The 21,486-nt window shown below is 47.6% G+C and overlaps 1 protein-coding gene across 1 annotated transcript in view; it reads right to left on the reverse strand.

Moving 5' to 3' along the window:
- FAM107B (family with sequence similarity 107 member B) overlaps window positions 1-4,680 on the reverse strand; it is a 51,344-nt gene extending 46,664 nt beyond the window's left edge. Inside the window, exon 1 of the mRNA XM_066634252.1 lies at window positions 4,476-4,680. The gene's annotated coding sequence lies outside the window, so the exon portion shown is untranslated. The remainder of the gene's footprint in view (window positions 1-4,475) is intronic.
- Between the last annotated feature and the right edge of the window lie 16,806 nt (window positions 4,681-21,486).

Below are 21,486 nucleotides of genomic sequence, written 5' to 3' on the forward strand. Positions count from 1 at the left end.
GAAGTTACATACAAGTCATCATGGCTTATAAATTGTGATGCAATTTTCCTCCAGAAATCTGCCTAATCCCCTTTAAAAAAAAAGGCATCTAGGCCAGGTGTCACCAACACATCCTGTGGCAAGGACCTCCACAGTTAGCATAAATCTATCTCAAAGAATTGTTACAAGAATAGAGAGATGCATAAAGTCATGCACATCAGCCTCTGAATTCACTGGATAAGTACAGGTTGCGAGTGATAACTGCACTATTTGTCCTGTGATCGACCCTCAAACCACTTCCTCTGCCCTGTTGCCAATTCACTTGGAGACTTGATTTCATTTCTGAGACCCATTCCTTCCCTCCACCTTTGAACCTCTTCTCCCTTTTTCCCCTGGGCTGTAGGAGGTACACTGTAACCAGCTCTGTAAGACAATGCTGCTCTTTAACCTATCTGCCAAGTGTTGGACACCTTATATGCCAGATGCTAAAAATAAAAACACATTGCAGAAGAAAAAACACCTTTGCCCAAGTCAGCCAAACAATTCCTTGCCACTAAGGGACATGAAGCAACACCCTTACAGTACATTTCACTCCAGGCCACCTGTCACACAAACAGTGTTTCTTTAATCGCCAAGTGTCTCTCCATGTGCCGAAGTTTTCAGAAATGTAACTGTCGACAGGTTTTCCTCTCCATTTTTTTTTTAATCCAGCAGGGCTGTACCTTTATTGCTGGAGAGAGCCCCACTGGCATAGAGACTCCAGAAACTGCAAGTACTCAGGTTAACCACGGCAAAGTCCCAGTGCTTCCGACTGAGCAAAAACAAAAAGCTTTACCCTAGTTGGAAACAAGACACACAGTTAAAGGTTCTAAGAAGCAAACTGAGAAAGGCTGAGAAAGTTCAGGAAGCCTGATCAGATGACTGCCCAGGACAGCTCAGCTTTTTAGCCTCTGCACAATTCCCCAACACACACACAACATGAGTAAGGGAGATGCAAGGGGGGGCACCAGGATGAGGTCTCTTGTTATCTGGTGTGCTCCCTGGGGCATTTGGTGGGCGGCTGTGATATACAGGAAGCTGGACTAGATGGGCCTATGGCCTGATCCAGTGGGGCTGTTCTTATGTTCTTAACTACAATTCCCAGGAGGCCTTGCAGGTCTCTTGTTATCTGGTGTGCTCCCTGGGGCATTTGGTGGGCCGCTGTGAGATACAGGAAGCTGGACTAGATGGGCCTATGGCCTGATCCAGTGGGGCTGTTCTTATGTTCTTAACTACAATTCCCAGGAAGCCTTGCAGGTCTCTTGTTATCTGGTGTGCTCCCTGGGGCATTTGGTGGGCCGCTGTGAGATACAGGAAGCTGGACTAGATGTGCCTATGGCCTGATCCAGTGGGGCTGTTCTTATGTTCTTAGTACTCCAATGTGTGCTCCTAACTTTTTTCTATTACCTGCCACATCAGGCACAATTCATCTTCCCTTTGTGCATTGGTGCCTTCCACCAAGTTTGGGTGTCTTCTTTTTAAACTCTATGGGGAAGATGAACCTATACGAAGCAAGTTTGTGAGTTCAGCAAGTCTCATTCGGGTAATGCCACTATAATATGGCAGTACCATACTATAGGTTCAGTAGCAACACTGAATCAAACAGCTAATACCATCCCATAGGATCACTTCTTCGAAGACAGACTGTGGATAAAGTTATCCTGAAGATTAATAAATTATTTCACAGAGAAGAGATGGCAGAATTCTTTTGATTCAGCAAGCAAGGCATGCAAGTCACTTCCAAGAATTCTCCAAGATTCTCCATTATGCTCTTAAATTCAGAAGACAGCCAAGGGCAGGGAAGAAAGACTTACAAAATTATGAATGGTAGGAAGAGACTTTTATCCCTCTCTCAATAACAGAGCTCAGAGTCAACCAATAAAAGTCAATGCCATTTCTGAACTATTGATCAAGAAGTAATACTGATTTACTCAATACATAACTTACAGGATTCCATAGGATATAGCGATGGTCACTTGCATAGATGACTTTTAAAAAAGGATAGAGAAACTCCTGGAAAATGAATCTATAAGTTATAGACTATAGCTGTCATGGCTAGTAACCAATTAACCTATTTCTGCCTGGCCCACAGGTGTACACATTTGGTCCCTCTTGCATATATGCAATGCTGGGCAGAAACGCTTTAAATGAAACTTCCAAGCAGCATATCTGAAAAACTGACTGGCATCAAACAAGGGAAGGCCATTTTCTTGTTCTGCTTGTAAGCACCCACAGATATCTGAATGGTTAGGAAACGACAAACTAGACAAAACTTTAATCTCACTCAGCAGGGAAATTGTTAATTATTCATGGCAATAAGTTACACCATTCAAGCGGAAGGGGGAGAGTCTGTTTCAGATAAGACCCACAAAATGTTAATTATATGTATAAGCTTAATACGCCTCTTCTGGTTTAGAAGGTCATATACCATAAAGGCGACAGAAGACTAGTGAAGTTCACAACATTCTTATCCAGCACATATATTCAGTTACTGTGATACATCTTTGGCCAAATTCTATTGAGGGCCTGCACACATGTTCAACAAGCATGTGCTGTTGCAAAAGTGTCATAAAGTGCTTTGCAACAGCGAAAGGCCTAGGTGCACCAGCAGGAAGACCTTCTGGCAATGGGGTGGGCGGATCGGGCCTGGGAGGGGGCGTGATCGGTGATGCTGGTGCGCACCATATCTATACCACCTTCCTGGACCTGATCCTCCTGCATGGATGAACCTGGACTTGCACCAGTGATATTAGTAGTGCCTCCTTACACACAGGAGACCTCCAGCAACCAAAAATCACCCAAGGGATACAGCAGAAGCCATGCCAGCGCTGCTGCAACATTGCACAGGGATTTAGGTAGGATTGGGCTGTTTGGCATATTCAAAAAACAGTTCACACACCGTACATAGTAATCGATTGCAACAATGGAAAATCAAAACAACCCTTCCGATTGAGGAACAGACATCTCTTTGATCCCTCTGACATGTTATTGTAAAAAACCTCCTTGGAAAAGTTTGCCAGAAATGCACATGCACAAACTCTTACTGAGCCCAGAGCACCAAGCCTATGCACCGAGTCAGAATTCCACGGCTTAGACAGTCCATACCATGCAGTGGTTCACCATATGCAGAACATATGGAGCCGCTTTAGATTGATGACATGACACAGAACAACGTAATTAAGCCCTTCACATTCAAAGTCCTTTTACATACACAAATCGAAAAAACAGAAAGATGTGAGTAAGGAATAAACATACCCTTTGTACTCTCAGATTTGTACCGAGTTCCTGCCCAGATTCAATTTTTTCTAAAGAGCCAGTAAATTAAACTATCGAGATTGTTCAGCCAGGCAGAAATGCAGCCACTTCAGTGGTGGTGGAACAAATGCCTGGGCAGCCAAAGAACCGAGAAAGAGAAAAATCACGGTGTGTTTACTCCACAAATTGTGGCCAAGGGATGCCTCCAACACAATGCGCTGCTCATTAGAATGCCTTTGCCAAAGGCTGCCCATTTAAGGACAAAAGCAACATAGAGAATTATTATGCAGGGCTAAGGCAGCCCCCCTCCCCTCCCAGGATTCTCCATCCAACAGCCACAAAGACCCTCTTCCTGGAGACACCGAGTTCTCCCAAGAGCTGCTGTGAGTCTCTCTGCCTGCCAGTCCCTTCTGGTGTGCAAAAGTTGCATGGCACCACTGCACAAACTTTTCACAGCAGAAGAAGAGAGGACTTTGGAACCAGCCACAGGAAAATAGAGGAGAGATGGATGTGACCCAGGGGACTTTTTAAAGCGGCAGACAAATGCACCCCACTAAGGTGGGAAGGGAATGGGACCCAGAGGCAGGAAAGATGGGCTCGCCCCTTGCTCCAGCCACATTTTTTGGATGCACCTTCTGCATTCCAAACTGAAATGCATCCAGGCCCCCCCCTCCCCGAGGGGAGGCTCCTGGTGCAAGGAACTAAATAATTCACCGGCACACCTTTGCTTTGTTTTTAATTTCCTGCTTGTGGCATGCTGGAGAGAGAGAGAGAGAGAGACCCAATGAGTGAGGCCCCACTGCTCTTGCACCCATGTCTATGACAGCACCCCACAGTTGACAATGGGATAGCGGGTGGGGGGGGGAATCTCGCCTTCAGCCAGAGATCTGCTCTTGTGGATCTTGCAGGGACACGCTCAGCCTTGCAACACCAGGATGCATTGCTTTCCCATTGGCATCTGGTACTAACTTGGGGGTGGTGGAGTGGGGGGGGCGAGGAAAGCTCCTTTGCCACACTCTTGGCTCCTCTGCTGTGCGCACATCTGGAGAGGTTTATGCTCCATCCGTTTCCTCCCTTCATTCCTTCCCCCAGCAAGCGCACGTTGACTTCTCCACCCCCCCCTTTCCCCAGCAGAGGAAGCCTTTGTGTGCAAAGTCGGGGGGGGGGGGGAGAGATCCAGGCACAGACGGAGAAGCCCTTACCTCGCCTTCCAGGTGGCAACTTCCTTCCAATCAGCCACTGCTGGGCCGGCCCAGTGGAGGATCAGGGCAGCCTGGCCAAAGGTGCGCCTCTCCACTGGTTGGTTGGTTACTCTCTCAGCATCATCATCCTCACTTGCAGGGCTGGTTTGCCCGGCTGGGAATCTCCCCCTGCCCAGAGCGCGCACACCCAGCCAGCCAGCCGCGGCGCTGACACTCTCGCCTTGTAAGGGCTGCGGGGCGGAGCATGCAGGCAGCTGGGCTGCTGAGTCACCACTGCGGGCCCGCCCACCCCGCCTCTGCCTGCGCTTTGTGTCTCCGGCAGCCTCCTCTTTGTTGCTGCGGCGGAGGCGCCCTGGACGTGCCTTGCGCAGCCCATCCGGGGGGGGGGGAAGCCCTGGGGGTCGCTCTCACCCGTCGCAAGGGGGGCTCACTCTGGGCAGCAGCAACGAGGCCACTTTTTCCCCTTGGAGACAAGCAGCGCAGGGCGATCCTAAACCTGCCCGGCCCCATTGAGCGCAGGGCGACTTCCCAGTAAGGGCCATCGTGCACTTTGACAGTCCAGTGCGTGTGTTCTGGAAACAAAATCCCATTCAATTCAGTTGGTTGCAATCCTAGGCGTTCTTACCTGGGAGTAAGCCCTATGGGTTGTTTTCTTGAAACAAAATCCCTTTTAATTCAGTTGGACTCATCCCAAGCAAGTGCAGTTCTAAAGTGGTTGCAATCCTAGCAGTACTTACCTAGGAATAAGCCTCAGGGCCTGTTTTCTGGAAACAAAATCCCCTTTAATTCAACTGGATTTATCCCCAAGTAGGTGCAATTCTAAATATGGTTGCAATTCTAGGCGTTCTTACCTGGGAGTAAGCCCCATGGGCTGTTTTCTGGAAACAAAATCCCCTTTAATTCAGTTGGACTCATTCCCAAGTAGGTGCAATTCCAAGCTGGTTACAATCTGAGGTGTACTTACCTGGGAGTAAGCCTCATGGGCTGTGTCAGTGGTTGGCACTGGCCAATGGTCCACCTGGTCACACTGACCCTTGACCCTTCATTACAGTAACTATCGGAGCACTCAGTGTATCTTTGGGGATAAGTGGAAGTGCTGGGAGGGGGGCATGATGCAGTTTTGCCCCAGCTGCCAGCAAACTGAATGACACTGGTATGCTCCATTTAAAAAAAAAAAAAGCAGGCCTGAATTACATGGTTACTTCTGCCTCATTTCTAAAACAGCCTTTGGTGAGGCAAACTTTTCATGTTGATAAGTAATAAAGTTATCCCTGCACTAAGTATGTTCATCATAGAGACAGAAAAAGAGTTAGAGTGACAGACATGCTGAACTTCTAGTACAGCATTTCTCAAACTGTGGGTCGTGAGCCAATTTCAGGTGGGTCGCGTAGCACCTTTCTCAGCTGAAAATACTGGGTACAGAGCTGCTAGACAGGGTGGGCTCTGGGTGAAAGACAAGCATGGTGCTTTACCCTGAACAGGTGGGAAGATCTGTTGTTGGCAACCTTCAGTCTCGAAAGACTCTGGTATCACGCTCTGAATGGTGGTTCTGGCACAGCGTCTAGTGTGGCTGAAAAGGCCGATTCAGGAGTGACAATCCCTTCCACACACACAGTCTGTCCCTGGTCTGTCTCCCTGGCTATGGGCCTTCCTTCTTTGCCTCTTTGCCTCAGACTGTTGGCCAAGTGTCTCTTCAAACTGGGAAAGGCCATGCTGCACAGCCTGCCTCCAAGCGGGCCGCTCAGAGGCCAGGGTTTCCCACCTGTTGAGGTCCACTCCTAAGGCCTTCAGATCCCTCTTGCAGATGTCCTTGTATCGCAGCTGTGGTCTACCTGTAGGGCGCTTTCCTTGCACGAGTTCTCCATAGAGGAGATCCTTTGGGATCCGGCCATCATCCATTCTCACGACATGACCGAGCCTGGAAAGGGGGAGGGCATTCAAAGGCTGCGTGAAGTGCTTCAGAGTACACAGAGTACATTAGATTCAGACAATCTAATTATGGAGGAGGAGGAGCTGCCTCCTTCCGCAAGTTGTGCTCCTCCAGTATTACATGGTGCTCCTGTGAGCAGTCCACTCATGGGAGCACTTGCACAAGTGAGTCAGCAGAGACATCATCTGATTCTGAACCACCTCATAATTAAAGCTGATTCAGAGAGAGAGACACAGAGCATCTACAGTCGGTAGCATAACTAGAGGGGGTGCACAGCACTAAATTTTGCAGAGAGTCTCACCCCAGCATGCAAGGGGCCCTTCCCCTTCGGAGCCATTCTGGGCCAGGGGAACAAAACAGAGGCATTTGCCTGCCTGTATTTGCCTTCATTTTACTTCTCCCCCCCCCAAATCTGGAATGGCTGTAAGGGGGAGGGGCCCCTTGCATACTGGGGTGAGGCTTCCTGCAAAATGTCATGCTTTGCACCCCCTCTAGCTACGCCACTGTCTACGGTAACATTGCATAAATGGTCCCCGAATGACAAACATGAGACATTTTGTACTGAAGTGTATATGCTTGGGATTTGGAGAGCACCTAACCAGACTCCCCCTATTGCTTCAACCTGCCTAATAAAAGTGGGAGGGGGGAATAAGCACATAGTTGGCATCCTTCAGTCTTGGAAGACTATGGTATCGCGCTCTGAATGGTGGTTCTGGAACTGTCCTCTCCAGTGCACGAACTGCTCAAAACAATAAAGGGAACACTTAAACAACACAATGTCACTCCAAGTCAATCACACTTCTGTGAAATCAAACTGTCCACCTGGGAAGCCACACCAATTGACAATCAAGTTCACATGCTGTTGCACAAATGGAGTAGACAACAGGTGGAAATCATAGGCAAGTAACAATAAAGGAGTGGTTCTGCAGGTGGTGACCACAGACCACTTCGCAGTCCCTATGCTTTCTGGCTGATGTTTGGGGGACCCTTAAATGCTGGCGGTGCTGTCACTCTAGTGGTAGCATGAGGCGGAGTCTGCAACCCACACAAGTGGCTCAGGTAGTGCAGCTCATCCAGGATGGCACATCAATGCGAGCTGTGGCAAGAAGATTTGCTGTGTGTCAGTGTGGTGTCCAGAGCATGGAGGCGCTACCAGGAGACAGGCCAGTACACCAGGAGATGTGGAGGAGGCCGTAGGAGGGCAACAACCCAGCATCAGGACCGCTATCTCCGCCTTCATGCCAGGAGGAACAGGAGGAGCACTGCCAGAGCCCTGCAAAATGACCTCCAGCAGGCCACAAATGTGCATGTGTCTGCTCAAAGGGTCAGAAACAGACTCCATGAGGGTGGCATGAGGGCCTGACGTCCAGAGGTGGGGGTTGTGCTGACAGCCCGACACCGTGCAGGACATTTGGCATTTGCCAGAGAACACCAAGATTGGCAACCTCGCCACTGGCGCGCTGTGCTCTTCACAGATGAAAGCAGGTTCACATTGAGCACATGTGACAGATGTGACAGAGTCTGGAGACGCCAGGGAGAACGTTCTGCTGCCTGCAACATCCTCCAGCATGACCGGTTTGGCAGTGGGTCAGTAATGGTGTGGGGTGGCATTTCTTTGGGGGGGACGCACAGCGCTCCATGTGCTCGCCAGAGGTAGCCTGACTGCCATTAGGTACCGAGATGAGATCCTCAGACCCCTTGTGAGACCATATGCTGGCGCGGTTGGCCCTGGGTTCCTCCTAATGCAAGACAATGCTAGACCTCATGTGGCTGGAGTGTGTCAGCAGTTCCTGCAAGATGAAGGCATTGATGCTATGGACTGACCCGCCCGTTCCCCAGACCTGAATCCAATTGAGCACATCTGGGACATCATGTCTTGCTCCATCCACCAGCGCCACGTTGCACCACAGACTGTCCAGGAGTTGGCGGATGCTTTAGTCCAGGTCTGGGAGGCGATCCCTCAGGAGACTATCTGCCACCTCATCAGGAGCATGCCCAGGCGTTGTAGGGAGGTCATACAGGCACGTGGAGGCCACACACACTACTGAGCCTCATTTTGACTTGCTGTATGGACATTACATCGAAGTTGGATCAGCCTGTAGTGTGTTTTTCCACTTCAATTTTGCGTATGACACCAAACCCAGACCTCCATGGGTTAATAAATGTGATTTCCATTGATGATTGTTGTGTGATTTTGTTGACAGCACATTCAACTATGTCAGGAACAAAGCATTTAATAGGAATATTTCGTTCATTCAGATCTCGGATGTGTTGTTTAAAGTGTTCCCTTTATTGTTTTGAGCAGCTTAGATATGGAGGATAGGCTGTTACCCATGCAGCAAATCCCTCCTCTCCACATCGCTGAAATGGTCCAATGGAAAGGCAGAGGCCAATACAGTTGGTTCCAGCGGCGTCGCAGGAGTTGCCAGAACGTGACTGTGTTCAACCATGAACTGCCTCAGGGACTCCAGCTCCGGATTTTGCCTCCAGGTTGACTCCTGAAGCCTTTCCCATAACTGGATGTAGCCACAGGGCAGTGGAGGTTTGGGATCAGAGTTTTCCATCTCTCAGATGAGCTGCCTTCCCAGGCTAACGAGTTCCATCTACCCATCTATAAGCACATCTTGGATTGCAATGAAGAGAAATTACTCCAATAACAACCCAGCAGTGAAATGCTGAAAAGATGAAAAGCAAGTTTCTGGTGCGCAGGTTGTGACTGCCTGAGCTTCCCTGGATTGGCATCAGCCGCACAGTGCTTGAGTCGACTAAAACATCTGAAAAAGGAGAGCAAGTAATGGAAACAGGCAACCAGGGGCTGAGGAAATAGCAGGTTTGGGGACTCAAGAGGACCGTATTGTATTATTCCTGTTGGAACCAGCTACCAGGGGCTCCAGGAGCTGAGGCTGCCAACATTCCTTTTCTGGGTCTCCCCCTTTGTCCTCAACAACAGCAGAAATTTAGCATCCGAAGTTTTTCCTGTTTCGGGGATAAAATGATGAGATGTGCCAGCACCTGGCAGGAGGTAAGCTGTCCGGTGCTGGCAGGTTACAGGGAGCCCTGGCAGAAGCAAAAGCTTGCATTGGGCTACCCATGGCATACTGAGGCTCTGCTTCCCTCCCCCCAACTTATCGATGGCAGGTGACGGACGGCACAGGCCAACAAATTCTCTTGTCTTCCCAGCCAACCATTGGGAGCATCCCCTACAGACCCTACAATGACGTAAGGGCTGCTGGGAGATGCTTCCATTTGTACACAGGCACCCCCCATATCTGCGGATCCCATATCCACTGTTTCACTTATCCACAGTTCCCCCCCCCCTCCCTGTACGCTCATTACTTATCTGTCTTCCTATGCAGGGCTCTTTATTGGCAGCCATTCTCTGCACAGGGCCTCTCAGCTGTGCGCTGGCTATTTAGTCAGCACAGACTTGAAGAGCCCCATTGCAGGGCATGCTCCCTTACCAGGGGGAAGGGATGAATGCCCCCTTCCCCCAAGGAGCTGCTGGTGGCTGCCCAGGACTCTCAGGATGCAGCGGTTGCCATTTTGGTGCCTCTGCTCCTCTGGGCACTGGGCAGCTCAGAATTGGGCTGTTACTTGGCCAACCCCTGACATTTCTCCAATAAGGAGAAAATATTTACTTGCTTAATTTCTGAAGCAATAGGCTGCTGTTAAACGCCTAGGAGCATGGCCAAAGCAAGAAGTTGGCAACCCTATCAGGAGTAAACAGAAAAACACTAACCAGGCTGTACTTCTACCCTAATCATCCGAGGAATGACCAGTTGGTTGACAAGGGTGGGAAAAGAAAGAACCTCTTTAGACATATGATGGGGTGGGGGCCCTGGGAAAGTCTTGCAGCTCTGGAAACCCCTGGAGAGAGGAATGACCTTTGCACAATGTTCATGTTCCCCAAACTCTCTCCAGAGGCACTCAGCTCTTTCCCCGGAGGTGGATTCTGCTTTCTTTGGCAAAGTACAGAAAAAATCTTCTGAGATCTGTGCCTGGGCCTTTGCTGTCACCTCAAATAAAAGACAATTCTTAATTGGGCCCAAAGCAAATCTGCCCCTTTGCTTTTCTTTTGCCAACAGCTGAGAACGTTTTTGCTTTCTAGAACCTTCCTTAATTTTTGAAGCTGTTGCTGTTTTTCTTGTTTATACTTTAACTGGGAGGCATTTTAAACCACATTTCTAGTCACTGTTTTTAGTTCTCTTTTTTAAATTAAGAAGTGTTGTTTGCAAGCTGCATGAACTGCTTTGTTTAAGCAAAAAGTGATTCATACGTTGATGGCGTCTGGCCTGGACGCCTTTAAAAGGGGATTGGACAAGTTTCTGGAGGAAAAATCCATTATGGGTTACAAGCCATGATGTGTATGTGCAACCTCCTGATTTTAGAAATGGGCTATGTCAGATGCAAGGGAGGGCACCAGGATGCAGGACTCTTGTTATCAGGTGTGCTCCCTGGGGCATTTGGTGGGGCCGCTGTGAGATACAGGAAGCTGGACTAGATGGGCCTATGGCCTGATCCAGTGGGGCTGTTCTTATAAAATACTGTGAATTTGGGGGGTTTTGCTCAGCAAGCAAGAATTTAAAAGAATTTCAAGGAATGTCTAACACGTGATTAGAAATTGAACAATATAAGATCTTTGCTGCAGAGGTGAGGTGAGCCGCTTCAAATGCCCGTTTGGGAGAAAATGTGCACCTCCGTTTTGCTCCCGCTACCAGACATGGCTTCGAAGGGGATGGAAAGGGGCTGCTTGCATGCCATGGTGACGCTCCCGGCAAAACTTAGTGCTTCGCACCCCCACTAGCTATGCCACTGCTCCTCTCACTCTTGGTTTCTACCAAGTGAAGACTTTTCTGTTTAGAATTTGCCTTCTGTTCCTAGTGATAGTGTTTTTTTCTCTTTGCTTGTGTATCTTTTTATTAATTTTTGTGCATATTATAAACAATCTTGAGTACTCTCAGCATGGAAAGAGGGCATACAAATTCAGTGAATTATTTTGCAATGTCAACTGCTTTGTGCATTTAGTTGTCAAAAAGCAGTATATAAACATTCATAAAAATAATTTTAAATGAAATATAGGAAAATAAGCCTATATAAACATTGTCAAGGATGATCTATGATCTAGACTCTATTTTTTCTCATAATAATGGGCTTGCAGTCTAGGCTAGAGCCCCTTGAACCTCCAGACTTGGGCAAAGTATCCTCTTTCCCGCCTCCTGTCCCATTCTTGGGTCCTGCGGGGGGGGGGGGGGGTAATAATAATTTTTAAAAAACATTATGCAAAAATTGGAGTGTCTTTTTCATGGCCCATTTTGATTCTGGTTGAAGTGTGTCTCTGCTAACACACCCCCACACAATCAGTCAACAATGTGCAATTTTTTCATTCTTTCCCCAACTGATTAATGAATCTATGAATTCAATCTGCAAGAAATTCCAAATGTACGATCCTGATTTCTCTTTAAAATGGACTATCCTTCCCAGTGCTTTCACCCGGCTGCCTTCTCTCTTCTTTTAAAGGCACCTGAATCCAAATTTGCCTTTCGATTAGCCGGGGCTCTCTGTGGACTGACCGTACCACAGTTTGATGCGAATGGTGTTGTGAATTATGTATCTTCTGTCTAAAAGCATCAGCAACTTGGCTGCTGTAGCCTCATTATAAAACCTGACCTAATCCTGCATGCCTCATGCAATTAGCTACAGTTACAATTGAAAACATGGACTCCCTGGTGAGCATGAGTACGATAAAGTACTCATAAGTATGGTAAACATGAATGCTCAGGAGGAGTATGGAGGGGGGAAGTCAAGAATGCACAGATCTTCTCCTGGAACAATGTGTCACTACCAGTCCAAAAAAATGCAATAGGTATTTTTCTTTCCTGCAAAAGTTCCCATAGCGAGACCAGAACAACATAATTACCCTCAGGAAGAAGGGAGGGACACCTGATATGATAAACACATTAGATGAAGTGTGTTTTGTTTATGGAACTGGAATGTCTCCTTAGCTGTGGAAAATGACATCATCTTTGACGTCACTGCACATCAGGTCTTATTATTTATGGAGAATTTTGAACGTCAGGGAGAGATTAAACTGTGTCAGTTAAAAGGGAAAGAGCGCTGGACCAGTTCATTGCTCAGCTATTGAAAAGAAAATTTCATTTACTATCACCTTCCTTCAGGGCCTCCGAGAGGAATTTTATCAGGGGTTACAAAGTTTGCTTTGGACCCATTCCCAAAGGAGTTGGGAAGCGATAGAGGTGGATGGAACAGCAAGAGTAAGAGGAGCAGAGGCTGGTACATCATTGGGTAAGGGGGACAGTATTTCGCAGGCCACCTCAAGCTTCAGGAGGTCTTAGACCAGCCCTGACATCAGCTCTCCAACGTTTGAGAGAGAGGTCCTTCCCTGCCCCACTTGGAGATACCAGGGATTGAACCCAGCATCTTCTCTGTGAAAAGCAGATGTTCTACCACTGAGCTCCTCCCCAGAGGTTTTCAGGTCTTGGGATGGTGAAGCTTTTTTTCATGGGAGCTTTCAAAAAGAGACTGGATAAGCACAGTTGTAGCAGTGGTTCCCAATCTGTGTGCCAGTTTGCAATCTGGGGCACTGTAGCAAACTCACAGGGGTGCCACAGGAGGTCCCTAATGGCCTCTTCCAGCTCATCCAGCACCACCATCTTGGCTGGGCCGAGATCATTCAAGTTCTTGTGGGAGTGCTGGTGGACATCTTGTCTTCCCACTGCCGCAATAGGATGCCATGAAAAAAGCACTTGACCAGGGTAGGTTTGGGAATCACTGGTATATGATATCAGCGTTTAGACTAGATGTTCCATCTTGTTATTTACAACTCTATTACTTCTGCAAATCCAACTGTCAATGTGCTTTGCATGTTTATGATCTTTTATGATGAAAATCAGTAACTGGGAAATGGAAAGAACCATGCAAGGCAGCCTTTGATCACAAAGGAAAATGTTGCTTTTATAAGGAGTGATATGTAAATCTCCGTTGATCACAAAGAGAACTGGAAACAAAAAGCTTCCTGCTGGCTTTTCCCAGAAGGCCTTTTTAAAAAAAACTAAAATTAGCCATTTGGTGAGGGCCCTATGCAACTGAGGGCGCAATCCTAAGGGGGAGTTGGGCCAGCGATTTGTGCCAGCCCAAGAGTGTCGCAAAAGTGCCTTAAAGCACTTTTGCACCACTCGGAAGGGAGTAAGGCTGGTGCATGGATGTGTGCCAGCCTTTCCGCGCAACTGTGGGCCCCAGAGGATGGGTGAGTTGCGCTGGCTGAGCTTGGCTGGCGCAGAGGTCTGGGGGTTGTGGGGGGAGGAAGTGGGAGGGAGGCATTCCCGGGGTGGGCAGGGAGCAGAAGGCAGGGCTGAGGTGGCGCAGATTCGAGTAGACCCATTGGGGCCACTGCAGTGTGACACAGGGTAAGGGAAAGCAATTCCCCTCACCTTCGGCTGAGGTGCTTTTGGTTTCAAACTTGTGAGGCGCGCCAGCCTGCCTTTTTCCAAGGCAAGTTAGAATATTTACTCGGAAGTAAGTCCCACTGTGTTCGACAATGCTTACTCCCAGAGGTGAGCACAGAGTCTCAGCCTGAATTACGCAGTCATAAATTATTACAACGCAGAGGAGAATTCTACTCTGAATGCAATATTGTGATGAGGAATTTCACAAACGTACATTAAAATCCCTTTATGATCATTTTCAAGCTATATTTCAGGAGTTCATCGGAAACTTATAAGAGTTGTCATAATTAAATAAGACAATTAATGGCAGGCAACTGTTCCTGAAAATAAGTTTAATTGCTTCTGCTGTTCTTCCTCAAAGAGACGCGGCCAAAGGGGAGTGCTGAGTGTACTTTCTGCAGAGTGTACTTTCAGTTCCATAAGAAAGCCTGGCACACACATGAAGTGTGTGTGTGTGTGCACCCTAGAACAGGTCCCAGAATTCTCTGCAACCCATTGTAGTTCTGTGGCAGACGTACGAGCAGGGTGTGTATGTGTCATGGCTCACAGGGCAATGTGAGAAGGGTCCCTTGAAGGCAGGAAGTCTGAAAGCTACTTTTATTATACTACTGTTTTATCTATCACAGATAACGCAGTCTCATATGCAGCGAGCCAAAGAGGAAGTGGTGAAAAGGAGGAACAGCAAAACGTCTTGAGGTACCTACAGTAAAAATATTGTAGAATAAGCTGTTGAATACAACAGTCCACTTAAAGCAACTGATAGCTGACCAAGGAGGTTGCTAAAGACAATAGAATGACAAGGGTGTCAGCCTCTGTTTACCCCGAGGGTTCCCAAAGTGTGCCTTGCAATACCTTATGACGTCTCCGCACACTCAAAGGGGCGCTGCAGGATGTCCCTGCTCGTCCTCCTACCTGTTTTCCCCAGTGCCACCATCTTGGATCTCATGAAACCTTGTGAGATTTGGGCATCGTCATCTTGGATCCCACGAAATTTCATGAGATACAAGATGACGGCACCTGGCTGAGCTGGGAAGGTTGTGGGGGAGTCATGACCCAGGCACGCTTGGAAACCACTAGTCTACCCAAATCCGCTGCTCCTCCTCCTGCTGCTCCCTGGAATTGGAAAGAAGGACAGAAAAGGAGTGTGGAGGACAGAAGTATGGTAGGCTAGAATCTCTCCTCCCCCGTTCCATTTCAAATCCAGGAAGCAGGAGGCCGTAGAGGTGGTGAATCGGTCAGGTGACGGCATTTGGTCCACTGCCTCCTATGCTGCACCAGCCCTGGCTCCTTGTGGCTTACTCTGTAGGAGGAAAGGTTCCAGCCAAAGACAGAAAAGACACGTGGGCCTTTGGAATCCACTGCAGATTCATTTCACGACGCCCTGAGGATATTGAATTCAGTGGATGATTGAATCCACAGTGGGATAGGTTTGCTCCACCTCGGGGTCCTACCGCATCCAGGAGGCCCTCTGAGACCCTCCAGCCACAGGCCCAGCATCTGCAGATACCCAAATCCATGGAATGCAGAGCCTTTGAAAAAGGAGGGCCCATTGTATAGACTTGCATAATTCAGGAGCTCTATAATGACTATGCATTTTCTCATTTGAGAAACAACTGCCTTATGCACAACAGAACATGTTTGTTGGAGACCAGTACAAGCATTTGGGGACAAAAATACAAAATCCTCTGGCTCTGCCTCTCATTTCTGGACACCCATAATGCGACTCGGAATCTTGGTGAACCTACAAGTGGTCTAGGATATTCAGAACATTTGGTTCACGCTCACAAACATCTGTGGCCACTCCTTAACCATACACGCATGTCGGCAAACTTGTAAGGAAATGCCAGTGGGAATTAGACTGTCCCCAAACAGAGCTGGAAGCAATGTAGCAGTGCTTTTCCAACCACCTGGGCCAGGGAATCACTGCGCCGGTCACTGAACGCAGCCATTAACTCATGTTTGCAGTTTGCACATGACAAACTACTGGCATCTCAGACAAACTACGAACTGGTGCTGAATGGATGTAGAAGTGCATGTATATATTTCACAGACCACACATATCATAAGCCAACATCTAAAAATAGTGACTCTATCAATCTACCCATGTGGTTCAATGGCAGGAAACAGGATGCAGCACTCAAGTTTGGGAATTCAGGGTGATCGCTCAGATCATGGGAATGTGCTGAAGTGAAGGAAAAAGAGGGAGAGGGCAAACGGTGGAGGTGGAGGTGCTTGGACATCTGTGGCAGTCACATTCCCAGAGGGTTCCCAAAAGGGCTGCATAGCCCCCAACTCTGCCATGACCTTACCAGGATTTCGAGGGTGTGGGAACAGAAAAGGAAGGGGGGAAAGTTGGTGAAACGTTTTCAAGAACTTTGGAATCATACTGCAAACAGGCTCCCACAGACATGTCTCTAATAATTAGAAACAGTTTGAGAAAGGAGCGAGGGGGAGGGGGAAACTCCGCAACGCAACTATGGTGGAAATTCTGCACATGACAATACGCAGCTAAGTGCCACTACAGTCATTCGGATTTGAACAGGCAAAATTAGACGTTGCCTTCTTGAAATACGTTTCCCGAGAGCGACACCCGTGCTGTTGCCACATTGCAGAGGATAAACTCGTTTTACGGAAACCGCTGGGCACATGTGGAGCGGATCTACTCAGCATGCAAACATCTTGCTTGGGAAGGAAGAAGAAAATATTCAGAAATGTGGAATCGGGGGTGTTACTCCACTAACCCCCAGTGTCACACACATCCCAGAATTTTTATTTTTATTTTTTTGCTGCACCAGCAGCTTGAAGTTAGCGCCACGGGGCAAACCTCTCTTTCAGTTTGCTGCCTGTCCATTAGTTGACAGCCCTCCTGGTTGAATTCCTAAGGGAATGGGGCGGGGAAACCTCATTGAGAATAAAAATGGGACAAGAGAAAAGAGACAAATTATGCGTATGAGATCAGAGGCACAGTTCAAAAGAAATAATAGTTTCTACATAAAAATGTCCCTGACTGAAAGAAATCAGCTTAAAGTCAACATCCCCTGGCCCCAGAGAGAAAGATCTTCTTAGGGATTAATCCAGTCCTAGCAGCAGGGCCCAGCCAAGACTTCCCAGTGTCAGAGAAGTTGTACCAAATGCCCATTCTCTTCACCTGGTGCTATGCCAAAGTCTGCTTCTACCACTCTCTGGTATAGAAAAAGAAGGGGGTGGACAGGAAGAAGAAAAGTGGAGGCAAGGAGAATAGTGGCTGGAGCTCTGTTCCCCTCCTCCTCTGTGCCACCAGCAACCTGCTGCCTGAGGCAACCATCTCAGTTGGCCTCATGGATGGGCCAGCCCTGCCTGGCTGGGCAGAAGCATCACTTTCATCTTGGCTAGGCAGGCATCTTGCAACTTAAGCTAGCTTAAGCTAGTTAAGTTTAGGTCAAGCAGGGCCGCTGAGAGCTGACATTGGGCCTGAGGCAAGATGCCTGATTGGGCCCTTCTTCCTAAATTTGTTTTGTACTGTGTAGATTATCATGGTCCAGGTCCCCTGGAAATATGAACCCCAGGATCTTGCCCCCTGCCCCCCTTAAGCATGGGCCCCAGGCCTACTAATAGAGAAAGAAAAGGAAAGAGAGAAAAAGAAAAAAAATTTCTTTACCCAGCATGTAATTAGTCTGTGGAACTCCTTGCCACGGGATGAGGTGATGGCACGTAGCCTAGATGCCTTTAAAAGGGGATTGGACAGATTTCTGGAGGAAAAGTCCATCATTATAAGACATGAGAGGTATATGCCACCTCCTGGTTTTAGAAGTAGGCTACCTCAGAATGCCAGATGCAAGGAAGGGCACCAGGATGAAGGTATCTTGTTGTCTTGTGTGCTCCCTGAGGCATCTGGTGGACCTCTGTGAGACAGGAAGCTGGACTAGATAGGCCGTTTGGATCCAGGGGGCTCTTCTTATGTTCTTACTATGAAGACCACAACATAAGAGTGTGCAGAAAACTCAAGTGTGCCACACATTTCTTTACCTCCTTCCCTGTGATGCTCACATTTAGTCTGGCACATGGTGTTACAGCTGCAGAGCAGGGCTGGTCCCTCAGGTCTTGCTGCCACACATGCTCCCAGCAGAGCTTTCAGATCAGAAATTGATTTTTTAAAAGACAATTTGTTTGGAACAGCTAAAAAAATCTTCATCCGAGAGCAAGAAACTAATGTCTGATGGGCTCAAATGTGTAATCTGAGTGCAAAGGAAGAACAATTAACTGTGAAGAGCAAAAGTAAAATAGGGTATTAAGAAAAGAAAAAAATAGAGTATTTCAACAACTTGGGAGGGCATAGACTCATTTACAGTCAGGAAGCCACTGCAAAACACCAGAATCTCAAGCTGCAAATCTCAGTTTGCAAATCTCAAGCCACAAATCTCAATACTGCTGAAGTAGCTTGCCAGAGGAACCTGCTGCTTGCCTGTTGAGCTTCAGCACCACCATCACAAATGGCCAGTGGGTGCTACTGCAGCTAACTGTTCAACAAGGAAGAGTTGACCCAAGGGCAAACGGAGGTCCACTTGACCCTGTAGAATTGCTGTGCCTGACCTGGCTCTTCTGTGTGAGGAGTTACAGTCAGTTCTTGCTATCTGCTAAGCTTAGGTTCCTGGAAAACCCAGTGGATACCAAATCAGCAGATACCAAAATGCTGACTCTATCAGAAAATGGGGTTAAGGAAAAAATCCAATAGGCACTCCTTTTTCTCATGATGATCTCAGCCTCAGGAAAAGGTCCAGCCTCTGATTCTGTACAGAGGGAGGGGTAGCTAACCTGGCCAGGTAGCTTCAGATAGCTCCAGAATGGCTGTGAGTGGCTTCAGAATGACCACTGCAGGTTCCAAATGGCCACCATGGATTCCAAATGGTTGTTGGTTGGTTGGCAACCTTCAGTCTCAAAAGACTATGGTAAAAGCCTACAGCACCCAGTATTCCCAGGCGGTCTCCCATCCAAGTACTAACCAGGCCTGTCCCTGCTTAGCTTCCAAGATCAGGCATCTGCAGGGTCACAGTTGCTGCTTAATGTCCACTGCAGATATCTGCAGACAGCTGCAGAGGGGCCGCCAATATTCAGGAACAGCCGGTGAATGGCACGACGTGCGTTACGCTTGTGTTCCCATGGATAAGCGGATCCGCGGAAATGGAGTGTGCGGTTACTGAGGATTTACTGTATTTGCTCAGGCACCAGGGCCAGCGTATTCACAAAGCGAACTGAGGAAGTCACCCCAGATGGCAGATTAATAGTGGGGCAAGGGGAGGCACTGTCAACCACTGCAACTGCTCCCATGTTTGCAGAATTTGAAAAGAAAGGCAGGGATAGAGAAGATAAGTGGAAAAGGCAGGAAATACCCTAGCCACCTCTCAGCTCTCCTTTCCTGCTCTTTTTCCTTCTTCCTTTTCAAATCCAGCAAGTGTGGGGGGGGGGGGAGAGAGAAACAGGGGCAGCTCTTTGTGCCTGCTAGACAGCAATAGAAATCAGCTAAAAACATCAAAGATTTCATCAATGAATGTGAGAAAACGAAAACTGTTCTGTGGAGAACTGGCTTCCTCTTCTTCCACCTTTCAATGCACAGTTTCCAGGTCACTATCCATCCCGCCTTTCCTTCCAGTTTGCCTGGAAGGAAGGCAAGGGCAGAATGATGAGGTAGCAGTGCGTGCTGATTGGGTGGGATTTGAGGTGGGTTTCAAACTCTTGGCAAGGTAAAGACCACTGATGTGAATGAAGCACTTGGAGAAAGTCCAAACCAAGCACCGTGTCTTTACTGGAATGCAATTTTGTCTGGTGCAACATTCAGGGCATTTGGAAAACAAATTAGTTAACAGTTCCAGACACTGTTTTTACAGTGTCTTGAGATACCGTTCTTGTGATACTTTAAAATTAACGACTGAAATTCTGATAGGGAAAAAATGTACTTAATTGCAGTCTCTACAAAGTATTCCCCCCCCCCCCACCCATAGATTACCTCTGACTGTGACAGTATAGATAGTATGTTGGACTTTGCTCTGCCTGGGTTAATTCCAGGGCAGCAATGCACTTCGGCTATGGCACTATTTCCCAAACTCCAGGGCCAACCAAACAAGTCACTGAAGGTCCAGAACAGTATATTTTAATACTTTTAAAATAGAGGTGAATTGTAATTAGTTTAAGTTTAAACCCTCCTGATCTGAATGCCCCTTTCCAGCTTCTAATCGCCCCTTAGAGAAATAGTATATACAGTTTTAATTCTAATTGCCCCATAATTGTAATTGTCCAATGATTCTGAATTGCCCCCTAGAGGAAAAAAGCAGTAAAGAGGACCCATTCACATTGGGAATTTGGTGTGGGAGAGTTAACCTCCCCTTCCTCACTTTCCCCATGAGCCAATGGCATTTGCTTATATATCCTGTGGCTCAATCTGATACTTACCAGTTGTCATCACCCCTTCTCCATTGCCATTGACTGCTGTAAAGCAGTCAGTGCCAGTCTAAAAGGCACTCCAGCAGTGCGCTACTCAGTGTGCTGCTGGGGATGCTGGCAGGAAGGCCAGTGTCTTCCTACCCATACCATCAGCTCTCCCACCACCCACCTGAGTAGATAAGTTGGTGGGAGGGGTGGGGCAGGGTAGAATGGGGTCAGGGAGAGGCATAATAGGGTAGCAGGGCTGTGGGAAGGGCTGAATTCAGTGGCAATAGCATGTACCAGATCTGATTCCCCTTTTCCTGCAGCTTCTTCACCTCCTTTCTCTTCTGGGATTTGCACTAGCAAAAGTGCTAGCGCAGGTCCAAGAAGACCCATTGTGGTTTGGGAGGCTTACAGCTATTTAAGGCAATTTAAATCCCCTTTCACTTCTGAAGTGCTCCCACCCCGTTGGATATAGCATGCCCTTTTTTGGCATGGCTGTACCAGCGGATGTAGGGAGACAAGGATAGGATTGGGCTTGCAGTTTAAGAGGAGGAGAGACACACAGATGAAGAAAGTTTCAATGGCCAAGCATACCAAATGAAAATGTCAATTATTTTGGAAATGTGGCCTCACTGTACTTCTACATTTTAAACATATTCACAACTACAAAAAGGTTCTTTTATTGCCTGCCTCGCACTTTATTAATCGGTTACAGGATGTTCTCTCTAGTGAAGGATAAGATTTTTTCGTCGTACTTGAAGTCCCTGAAGGCTTGTCAATGCATTTTAATTAAGAATGACTTTCAGGAACACATTATAATCCCCAAACCAGGAATAGAGGAACTTTAAGGGAAGCTGATTAATTCTATAGTCTTGTTTGCAGATTAGGCTATAATAGTAGATTGCCTAACTGGGACCTGCTCTCTATGTAATGAAAATCTACAAAAGTTTGATCCATCAAAAAGACTGCAGTCCACCGGTTGTAGATCGAGGCCTACAAGGGGATTGATAGCTGTTGTTGCTGCTTTTGGGACAACAGCAACCATTGCCCTACAACACATCTTGATGCTCATATCTATTTGCATGCACAGAAACCAACACATCTTACAGTGACGGAAAGGGACAACGCTTGCAAAACTGCCTAATTAAACGTCAAGAATGAATGTGGGCATTCAGCAATAAGCAACCACCAGCTACTTCATCCACATTTGGATAAATTT

Source organism: Tiliqua scincoides, chromosome 7, assembly GCF_035046505.1.
Source record: "Tiliqua scincoides isolate rTilSci1 chromosome 7, rTilSci1.hap2, whole genome shotgun sequence".
NCBI lineage: Eukaryota > Metazoa > Chordata > Lepidosauria > Squamata > Scincidae > Tiliqua > Tiliqua scincoides.